Source organism: Lepidothrix coronata, unplaced genomic scaffold (assembly GCF_001604755.1).
Source record: "Lepidothrix coronata isolate B3197 unplaced genomic scaffold, Lepidothrix_coronata-1.0 Scaffold121, whole genome shotgun sequence".
Classification (NCBI taxonomy): Eukaryota; Metazoa; Chordata; class Aves; order Passeriformes; family Pipridae; genus Lepidothrix; species Lepidothrix coronata.
Window position 1 is genome coordinate 75,764 of NW_016690301.1, and position 11,528 is coordinate 87,291.

At 37.6% G+C, this 11,528-nt stretch overlaps 1 long non-coding RNA gene across 2 annotated transcripts; it reads left to right on the forward strand.

Moving 5' to 3' along the window:
• Positions 1-2,547: 2,547 nt before the first annotated feature.
• LOC108502562 lies at positions 2,548-9,233 on the forward strand. Of its 2 annotated transcripts, XR_001876517.1 has the most exons (4): positions 4,990-5,063; positions 5,904-5,996; positions 8,914-9,051; positions 9,176-9,233. It is a non-coding gene; the product is annotated as an uncharacterized LOC108502562 (long non-coding RNA). The 2 variants fall into 2 exon arrangements; XR_001876516.1 differs by lacking the exons at positions 4,990-5,063; positions 5,904-5,996 and adding an exon at positions 2,548-2,646.
• Positions 9,234-11,528: the final 2,295 nt, after the last annotated feature.

The window sequence follows — 11,528 nt, forward strand, 5'->3', positions numbered from 1 at the left end:
TTATATGTTGAGAGCAATATATATATATTATATCTTGGAACAGCAGTTGAGTATTATATTTCAGGAAATAGGAATCTTTATTTACAGATTGATTTTTAACTTAGCTTTTATTCTAAATGGAATCAAAGGCTGCCTTCGTTCAGCCTTTGACTCTGTTCTTCACATACAAGCTCTGATGTCCCTGCAGTAGCATTCCAGCAGTTTTATGCAGGAATACTCACAGTGATGTGGGTGACAAGGCAGGGTTTGATCTGCCCTGAGGCCAGAGGAGATGAGAAGATGCAGCCATAGTCTTGTTCTCCATGCTGGCCTGTATAAAAGCTGACAGCAGGATGTTGGAACAGGAGCAGTGGTGGCACCAGTACTGAGGAAAGTGCTGTGCTGGTGTAGTAGAGGCATATCCATGGGATACAGCAACAAGAAGCCTCGATAACATGTTTGTCCATCATTCTTCACCCTGATTTAAACACCATTGGCTTTTTTTTTTTTTTCCCAATCCTACATTATAGCAACAAACAGAAAAACCTCCACAGTTCTGTGTAAAACTTGCCATTAATCATAATTCCTAAATTTGGCTGAAGCCTGAACCTTCTATAAAGCTATCCTACCTTGTACACAAGCACATATGATTTAAAAATAGCGTGTAGGGGTAGAACCACTTGCTAAAAAGTTTTTTTCCTCCCTTTGTATTGCCTGAAAAATGTAAGACAATTTCTTCACAAATAGAAAATACATTAAAAGGAATTCAAAGGAAAGAAATCTTTATTGCCTCAGAATTACCCTGATTTTTTTTTTTCCTTAACCTCCCCATAGTAGTACATTTTGCAAACATTGAAAAGCCTTCCCGGCCTTTTAAACTAAGAACTGCAGGCAAACAGCTGATGCTGTAAAATGAATCAGAGTTGAACTTCTTCCGTGGCTGCTTCTATTCTGGGTAATTATGCCCTCAGCAGGAATAACATTTACTCCCACTGAAAGTGGAAAAAGCCAGAGATGCTGTCTTGGTCTATAAGCTGGTGGAAGCTGCATGTGCTGCAGAAGGCATCAGACTCCTCACAGGTAACCCTGTGCCCTGTGGCAGGACAGGCAGGCACGTTAGAGCAAGTCAGCTGGCTCATAAATTATTGCAATTTATGAAGTTGTTCTGCCAGGAGAACTTAAGTACAGTTTTTCCTCTGTTCTGCTCAGATAAAAATTATATCTCTGATTTGCAAAATAGAGCTGTTGGCCATTCCTAAGAATGCCATGACACCTGTTCAGGTTGCAATAACTGCCTTTGAACAGAACTCACTTTCTCTCCTCTTGGGCTCATACTAGAGAATTTGTTGTTTACCAGCTGTATGGTGAAATTATTACACCAGCTGGTACATGTTTCTTTGTACCATATAAAATTAATTATCGGTTTTTTAGATCTTGGAAGGACACAAGTGATTACTTTGCATATCAACCTTGTGAAACCTGATAAGTTTCATTAGGGAAATCCTGCCTTTTTTCCAAATCCTATATGAAGCATTATGCATAATGATTTTAAAATGCCACGATGCTTATGCAAATAAAAGCTCTACATGGACAACAGTGCTTTTCTTTTTCTTGGCTTAAGACACAACACACACTCAGAGGGGTTGAAAGCCATTGACTGCTGGTCATTACTAATTTAATAAGCAGCCCTCACAGTTCTTGCAGATACAAAGGGATCTGGCTTTACATGTGTAATATGCAGTGTGGAGAAAATACTCAGTGCTGTTCTCTTTGAAACTTAGAGGACAGCTATTAAAGTTTTATGGTTCAAATTAAAATTTAAGATTAAAATACAAGATCAAAAGAATCAATTTTTCTTCTCAATGCTATTAGGAATAAGCCTTTTGGAACAGAGGGGCTCAATGGCTTAAATGCCATGTCCTCCTCCTCCTCTGGAGAGCCAGATTAGAACTAATCACAGCTCACTATAGGAACGTAACTTTTTGTATTTTATTTTTTTTTTCAAGAGAAGAACAAGCTTTTATTACTTTTTAATGTATTATGCTATTGTAGAGTCATGAAGTAGTAAGTACTGCTTGGAAACCAGGGTGACAGTTCTTGAAGAAGGAGTTTGTTTCATGAGCAGAAGGGAAATCTGCAGTTGTGATACAGTTCAAATGAGTTGGAGGATGCCAGAGGATTTGCTTCTTTGTCAAAGCAAAGGGGAGCAAGGGGAGGCTCATGCAGTAGCTCGGTCTGATTAATAACTACCAGAGTGCCCATTTTTCTAAGGTTTCATGCCATTAATATGTCTCCCAGTGTCAAATCTGGTTGCCATTTCTCTTGTAAGACACTTTAATAATAAACTGTAAAATCAATGGCACACAGAAGCAACCTTATAAGGAGAAAGTGCCCTGCTATATCTTAACTTGAAACTCAAAGTCACAAATCTCCTTTCTGGCTTATGTATTACTTTGCTGGAACTTTACTCTGTAGCTCAGTTGTAAGAACCTGTTTTTGTTGTTCCTGAAGAGCTATTTGTCACTGGGAGGCACAGTGAAGTCATAACCAGTTCTGTGGCATAGATCACAAAAGAGGTGGCAGAGGGTTGCTTAATTTCATCGTGGAACTGCCACAGAACTTGTCACGATCGCTGGAAGGGCTGCTACTGACTTCAGTAGAATTTGGGTAAGTCCTCATAGGCACAGCTCTCGTGGGAGCCTCTTGGAACAGTACAAGGTCTGACAGCGAACACGGTGTTGGTTGCAGGTAACTTCAACAGCTGTGCCCTGTGCTGGGGAACAGACTCCAGCCAGAATGTGCTCAGGGGTTCTCTCAGCCTTTAATAAGTAAATAAAACATAAATATATGCAAAATTTACCTTATTCCTGGAAGTTCACAAACACTAACTCATTAGTCAAGCAAAACCTCACCAAGCTCTGCCATCTGGCAAATAGTTATTCACCCATTTCAATAAATGGATGAAATCTGTTTCATTTTTATGCAAAATGTGCACGTACCTCTTGTTTTCTCCCACGACTTTAGGCTGAACCATGACAGCTACAGTTCTAGGATATTTTTTAAAACTGCAGAAATTATGGCATTGATATCATGTAAAGAAAACAGTTTTCACAGTACAGAGCAACCAGAATTAAGTCTTTATCGTGCATTTATAAATATTCAAATCCTAAAGCAATAGAAAATTATTTAAGCTCCTGTTATTTCACTGAGGAGCTTAAGATGACTGGATGACCAGCATGAAATGCATCGTAGCATTAATTGAACAAATACAGGACTGGATTACTCCGAATCTGTAGAGAACTGCAGAATAAAGGACATTATCAAGGATTCAGTGGCAAATTCCCCTTACTGACAAGCATTTGTTATAACAGTGAAAGGAAAGCCCTGCATGAAAACCATAAGCTGCAAAATTCATTAAGAAAGATCCTTTCAAAATGAGGCCTGGGAGACCCTCTCTTATTGTGGAAGCCAAAGCATAGCCATCTGTGGTTACCAGTTTTTCAGACTTATGTATCATTGAAGCTAAATTGATGAAGAGCCTGACTATGGTAAAGTGGTGAGAGAGAGAGAGAAAAGGGGTTTTATACAAGGAAAGGAAAAATGGACTGAGATCAATGAAAGAAGAGGAGATAAGAAAATAAATAGGAAAGAAAAAATATTGTTACCTCTATAGATGGGGAAAGGAAGGATTGAATAGAGGAAAAAGATCAATTTCTGGGGATAAGATCAATATATTTACACCTCATATCTCATATAGGTTCTTTTTTTGTGTATACAAGAGTAGGGATTGTCATTCCTTTCTACAGGAGGACAAATATCCAACATGTAGAAAATAAGGTGCCTCCTACCAGAACAGGCAGACAGGTATAGCAGCTGTGACAGAACAATTTCTCTCTATCATTGATCACGTGGTTCAAGTGCCATATGTAAAATAACCCCCAGTGTCTGGTTTGCCATCCTTTCCCATGCAAGGAAATGTGGAGGAGCAGCAAACTTGATTGTTTTTCTAGGTGAAACTAATGACCACAGATTTAATCACAGGCAAATAGATGATAGCAGAATCTGCTGGCCATTTGGCCTTTGGTCCCTTATAGCTGATGGGAACTATTTAGAATTCAGGTAAGCTCTGGTGAACTTCACCTCTTGAATTAACATATTGGTTAGTTTATAACCTAAATGTCAGCAATTTTTCATCAGATCATTGCTACATGACTTACATCACTAAAGGGATATTTTGGAATGATGACCCAACACTGGGTGCTGCCTCTCTGAGTTCGGTGGAACTGTAATCACCTGGTTCAGTAGAGGGAAAATAACATTTACATTTCTTTTCAATATATTTAGCTGAGATGCCTTTTTCCAATATACTTTACTTTAGTATTTATCTTTGTCTTTGGCCTGGTAATAAGAGATGTCAAAATTCAACTGGGTAGGCTTTGTTTGCATGGTTGCTTTGATGAGAGTTAGATAATCCAACTGGAGGAGCCCAGAACCATTCAGATGAGATGTGATGGGATAGAATGGGGGTTTTCAGTTCCCAGACAGTCTCAGTAGCTCTTGCTGAAGCTGTAGTGGAAGATGTTTTGCTTTATTATAATGTAGGACTTAATGTGTCTAATGAGGGCTAACATTTCACCTCAGTACAGCTCTGGATATGGGAAAGAAAATTGTCTATTTTTCCTTCCAGGGAAAATTTCCATTACAGTGATGGTTGGTTCATGAAAGACTATTTTACAGAGTACTTAAAGAACTGTTATATTCATTGTTAGACTGAATGAGTTTTGTTTACCCACTAGGTATTTGGATTTAAATTTGGGTACTGTTCCTCTAGTTCCTGCAGCAGGAGACAGCAGCCAGGAGAACCTTGACAGCTACAGTACAGTGAGTCTAAAGGGCGGACTAGAAAATGAAGTGTGGTAGATGATTTCTGTGGCAGGATGAAGTGGATTTGGGAACTCAGAGAGAGAAGGGTAGATGGCAGTATTTGAATTTTCTGCCTTTGTTTAATAGAATACGAGAGAAAGGAAAATAGGAATGACTGGGTAGTAACAAGGAGCATCTTCCTCATTCAGGAGCTGATAGAGGTGAGATGAAATGTGCCAATGAGACATTTGTGGCTTTATTGGGGAGTACCATGAACCATGGCAAGCACCATATAAAATCAATATGCAGGTGGACTAAACAACAACCTACCTGTAAACTGAACAGTCTGAGAACTGAATAGTCATTAACACAGTCAGACTTCATAATGCTCTTGGAATTGCTAACTTTATTTTAGTGGAAAATTAACCTACTTGATGTGGATGCAGTGGCTCATTCTTTTGATTTACACCTAGCTATTCCCACAATAATAAAACATTAATACTCTGAATCTTTCATTTGGAAAATATTCAGTGTAATAAACTATGCATTAAGGTATCTGCTTACTTTTTTATTCTCTAGTTCTTTGGAGTTTTCATTTCACTTATGCCAGTTTTTCGTTTTGTTTTTGAAATTAACTCTCCAGCAATCCATTTCTCTTATATTCCTTCTAAGGCAACAGAATCTTAAATTGCTGACAAAGTATATCCAGTGAAGTAGCCAGTAGTATATATATTTAAACCCCAAATCCCTAGAAAAGTTTTTACTGAGAAGGAGAAGCCCTTAAATGTGGTTTGTTTTTTGAGGTTTTGCATTGGGGTTTTTGTTTTCGTGGGTTTTTTTGAGATTTGCACAATATGCCTTTACTTTTACTGAATGCACTATTGAAAGGTACAAAGATAATTTAAAACAAGCTTTTACAGATGTTCACTAGAACTTTTGTAACAGTTGAATGAGAATTCAACGTCTTATGTTGATAAGGTTTTCAATTAGAAATAAAAGTTCTTGTTTTCTGTTCATACATGAAGAAGACTTCTTTCACAATGTAAAATATATCCATGCAGATACTTTGTAGATAGAAATATGGCCAAAAGATCAATAATTGCTACGTGGGCTGGACTCAGCTGAAGTCCAAGGAAAGACAGAGGAGGAAAAATGTGAGTGAAAGGAATAAATTAACAGACATTTGTGGCAAAGGGAGTGTTAAGCCAAGGTAGCACTGGCAGGAGCAGCTCATCCAAGAATAACTGTGCACATGGCATGGCCACAATTCCCTGCACCACCTTTGAACAGCTTGTTAGATGTGTTAGACCCGTAAGAGCATGATCTGCCTGAGCTGCTGCCCCAAAGGTATCTCATTTAGGATGCCCCAGTGGCGTGGCTGAGCTGTTCCTGCTGTTCCTGGCAGGCTCCTTGGATCTGGCTGAGGTGCACATGCAAAGCATGTAAGTCATGAAAAAGGATCTTGGTGGAAAAAAAATGAACAAATCAAACAGCTGCCAAAATGAGTGTTTAAATACCTGTGAAATTCATCAATAGTCAACAAAATTTCTCTCCCTTATTCCATGACATCAGTGCTGTTGGAAAATTACTTCAGAGATGAAAAAAAATTATCTGAGTTGCATTTATTCTCAGAGATTCTTCAAATTGTTATTGGAGATTTGTGAATAAAGAGTCTTATCAACTATTTTTACTGTTGCATGTACATAATTCTTTATTAGAAAACATAGGCTTCTGAAATAAAAAAAAAAAGTTTGAGTTGGTTCTTAAGACCACTGAACTACTTCAGAAAACTTCAGCTCCAGAATCAGTGGTGTCCAAATCAACATTTTAATGGGTACTCATATTCCTGCTCGCTGTTTGGAGAGGGAGGGCCCCCAGCTCAGAGAAATCAGTCCAGATGCTTCTGCTCAGTTTGGTGGGATTCAGATTAGATCCATTGCAAAGCTGGATCGGGGGGCTGAAGCAGCAGAGTGAACCTTTCCCCAGGGGGGAAGTGTTGCCATACAGAACGTGCAGAACTCACCACAGAGCAGGGGCACAGTCCATGTCTGTGAGAGAATCTCTGTGGAGAGCTAAAAAGAACACTGGGTTTTACATTTTCAACCAAGGAAGTTACTTCGAGTGCATTTGATTAAACAGAATATTTCATTTACTGTTTTAATAATAAATCATACACACTGAATAAATGTAATATTTGTAATACCATTAAAATGTAATTTCTTTTGTACTGTGAGTGAATTACATGATAGGTGTAACATACTTTTTCTTTGTTCTTGGTAGAGTTTTAGCATGTAATTATTTTCCAATTATCTGACTGTTTCTTGAGCATTTTAATCCTTTTTGGAGGAGTTTCATTTCAGTGGGAGCAAGGCCTTTAAATGCCACTAAAGGTGTGGGCTTAGTCCTTGTCCTTAGTCCTTACCAGTCATTGTTTTTCAGTGGTAAATAACTCCAAAATGTAAGGCCCCTAAAAACACCAACTGGTTGTTTTCAGTTGTTGTAAATTCAAGATGATACAATACAGCCTCATGTTAATTTTCTTGTCATCAAGCCAGTGATGCCAGTTTGTGTCTGCTGAGGCCATGACCTCGTGGTCCTGCTCTGGATTGTGTTCTGATTTTTAGGAATGGTCAAGGTGTTGTGTATTTCAAAAAGACTTAAACCTTGTATTGTACTTGGCAGTACAACACTGTTTTCCTGCTGGAGGTAGGATGATAATTTGAAATGAGTTGATGTTATTTCCTCACAGCTCAGAATTTGGTAGCAGTGAGGTTGCTGATAAAGCTGATTAATTAATATAGTACTTTGTAAGCTTTATTTGTTTAATTCTGGGATGAGAGAAGAAGGAGCTGCCTCCCACATAATAGCCATCTTTTACATACCTCTCTATTTCTAATACTCTTTATGTTTGTAAAGCTTATGTCTTCCTTTTTATATCCTGATGCTTGTAGTCTGTTTGAAAAGATATAGAAAAGTAACAGCTACATATTTTTGTGTTTTTCAGTATGTTTATCACACATGACCATGAAATTAGCAGATTACATTTTTTTATTAAAGTAAAATAGGCTCTTGCAAGTTCTTTATAAAAGTGAAACAGAATTTTATGCAGCTGTTATTTGTAATGTTATGAAAATTATACATTTATAAACTAATTGAAGTCATATATTCACAGTAGGAATGGTAAGTTACAGAACAAGGACAGTTGCAGAGAAAAGAACTATATGGGAATAGTAATTTTATTTGTAAAAATATCAAAGCAACTTAGGAAAGAATGAAGCTTCTTCATCTCTAGATAAACTTTAAAACTGTCATGGTTTTCAACTTTTTCAGCACTTATTGTCTTGTTCAGATCTGTAATTGTAAAATCTCTGTTTTTGCTTTATTGTCACGGTCATTTATGTTTTCATTCTAATACAAGAAAAAAGATCTGTCTAGAAGCAAGTCAGTGTTTTCCAATAAGTACTTAACAAGCAGTTAAATATTATTTTATAAATTTTTCAGTGGATATTAAAGTGCAACTATTAACCAAAATAAGGAAAGAGTAGCTACTTCTTTATTTATTTATTGTTTCTTTAGAAACACTGTGGAGAACATTTTCTCAGTGTTCAAGGGCAGTCATTGCTAGAATAAACAGGGATCCTTTATTCTGTCAAATGAAAAATGGAAACATTTTATGGAATTGACACTGTCACCACAACAACGTTGCTTAAATAATTAGTTGTCCTTACTCAGCTATGGGATCATTGGCTTGGTGGATATCAAACTGACAAGTCGTCCTGTTAAATTTCAGTTTGTTAGTTCCTATTAACAATTACTTTTATCATTCTCTCACAGTATTTTGATATATGCATTTGGTGTTTCTGATATCAGTTAAGCAATTGGAATTTTTTTTCATTATTTCTGATTTCTTTGTGCTTTAATTCACATATTAAAGTTTACCTCAGTACTTACCACGTATTTATAAACACCACTGTTCCTGATTTTTAATTAATTTTTCAGAGGATCTCATTGCATTCTACAGGCAACAAAAAGCAGACTCTGTTGAGAAGCTGTTACTTTTTTGTTTCTCAGAACACACCGAGTGCAGACAATTTAAACCCCGGAGAGATGCTGAACCAAGTGGGTTTTTGGAGACTGTGTGACCTGATGTGTGTTCAGACCCAGCGAAGGCTTCTTACCAGAGACTGGTGTCTTCCTCAGAAAGCAAAGGTAGGATGGCCTGGGGGTGGGGGAAGGTCATTTAGATCATGTTTTATGCATCCAGAGACCTTAAAGCACCTTTAGATTTGTCTGAGGCATTTGTGTATAGAGGAATCAACTTTGCTGGTCTTAGGCCTGAAACAGGATGAAGCTAAAGAGGATGCAGAAGCAAATGACTTCCCATTCAGTGTTATTTTTTTTTTTTAATTGAGTTAATATCTAAAAATAAAAAATGGAAAAGTAACTTTTCCTTGCTGTTCTGCCTATTGTGTCTTCACAAACGTGGATGATGAGCTGTGAGCTACAGGTGCATGAGGACAAATTTCCCAAAAAAGCTGCTGTTTTTTTGTACATTCAGTTTACTTCTGTTGCATTTGTCTCTGTGATCCTCTGCCAGTCATTCAGTCCTGGGAACAAACCTGGCTGCTTGGACTAACCATTTTTATGGATGTTCCTGGTATTCAGCTGCCAATCAGATGCATGCAGATGCAAATTGGTTAGATCCACAAGTACTTTGATTTGCCTCTAGACCCGTCTCTAGCCTGTGAAGTCTCAGGAAGGATTTTTGTAGGTGGAATTTTGGCTTTCTTAAAAGGACCCCGAACCTTCAAAACACCTCCACTTAATGGTTGGTTGGGTCAGTTTGTTTATGCTTACTTTGTAGATGATGAAAATCCTGCAAGCCTAAAGCTCAGCCTGAAAAAATATTGCTGAGGCTAAAAATACTTGCAAATAATGTAACAGATAAAGCTCTGAACGAACAGATTTTATTTGACAGTCTTGAAATTTTTTTCAATGACCTCACAGAAGCATTAAATGGGAATGGCCACGGGGACAGGCATTGAATCAATAGGCACCAGTAAGTTTGTGAAATCGATTTTTTGCTTTTCACATACACAAGAATTGATGCAGTCAATGCTGTGTAACTCCCATTAATTGCCCAGGGTGACAGAGGATTTATCAATTGCTTATTGACTTCTTTGATGCCATGGGGGGGAAATGGAAATAGCTGCAAAGTTAACTGTGTAATATAGAAGATACCCTTCCCCAGCTGAGGTATTAATATGAGCAGAGTAGATTCTCCAGAGCTTCACAGTTTTTCTGCCACAATACATTTGCTATCAACGTTTCTGCAACCAAAAGCAGAAAAAATATTACTGCAGTGACAAGATTGCTAAAATGTATGTAGATAATATATATTCTACATGTAAAACAGAGCTAACATGGTGAATGTTACGAAAGTATATCATAGAGAGTGGTGAGGCCCTGGCACAGGTTGCCCAGAGAAGCTGTGGGTGCCCCATCAAGGCCAGGTTGGACAGGGCTTGGAGCAACCTGGTCTAGTGGAAGGTGTCCCTCCCCACAACAGGGAGGTTGGAGTGAGATTGTATTTATTGTCCCTTCCAACCCAAACCATTCTGTGATTCTATGGTATGTTACTCTCTAGTAGTCACTCAGTTTTACATTCAGTTTTTATGCAGAAATTCCTGTTCAGTTTAGTAGGATGACTGTGAAGAAGTTATTCTTTCCCACAACTAAAGGCATCTCCTCATCACTTTGAGCATTTTTACAGTGGCCACAGGCTCCAATTTCTCTGTTATAAATAGCATACTTTACATTTAACAGCTACAAAATCAGCTACTGCTTCCTATGTGCCCTACTCAGTCTTCTTACTTCCCCTGGGTATGAGGTGTGGGAGAGCTCATTAAATTTCTGAGTCAGAAAAGAGAAAACAGTAAATAAAAATAAATTTATAAATTAAAAATACACCATCTGTGGTATAAACAGGGCACTCTGAAATGTTAGTTAAGATTTCCATAAATGTGACACATGATAAAAAGAGCAGTAGCACAAAGCAAAAGAAGAAAAAGACTGTTAAGGCTAATAAACTTTGCACTGCAAAGTGACACCTGACACTTCAAAGTGAAAGAGCAGAGAGTTATTTATGTTTTCTATCTCTTTAACAGAAAACAAATGAATAGTCTTTTTTTTTTTTTCCAATAATAAATTACTTGAAAATCTACCTATATAACCTACAGTGGAGCCAAGAGTGGGAGGAAGGTTTGGCATAAGCTAGGTTTTATGTTTTTCTCTTTTTCCTAAATACTGTTCAAAAAAAGCTTCTCAGTCCTTCAGTGTCAAACTAATCTTCTGCCTTTTATCTTTAACTCCCTTCTAACTCCTCTTTGAGGAAGTAAATCCATTTAATTCCCTCAGCATGAATGCAGACAAGCACCCTGGAAAATAAGTCCATCACACTCTTGCTTTCCATCTTTCTTCCCTGTTTTCTAGCACAGAAGCTAAATTTCAACAAACTGAAAATAATCCTCTCCAACAAGATTTTAATGGTAATAAAATGTGACTTCTGCATAAGAGTAAGATCACAAATGCACAATACAGTTGGATACTATATTCAGGGAAGTTAAATAGATGTTTGTAGGTGATGTTTACAAAAAGAGATTGAAGTGGTTTGCAGCAGTTGGAGC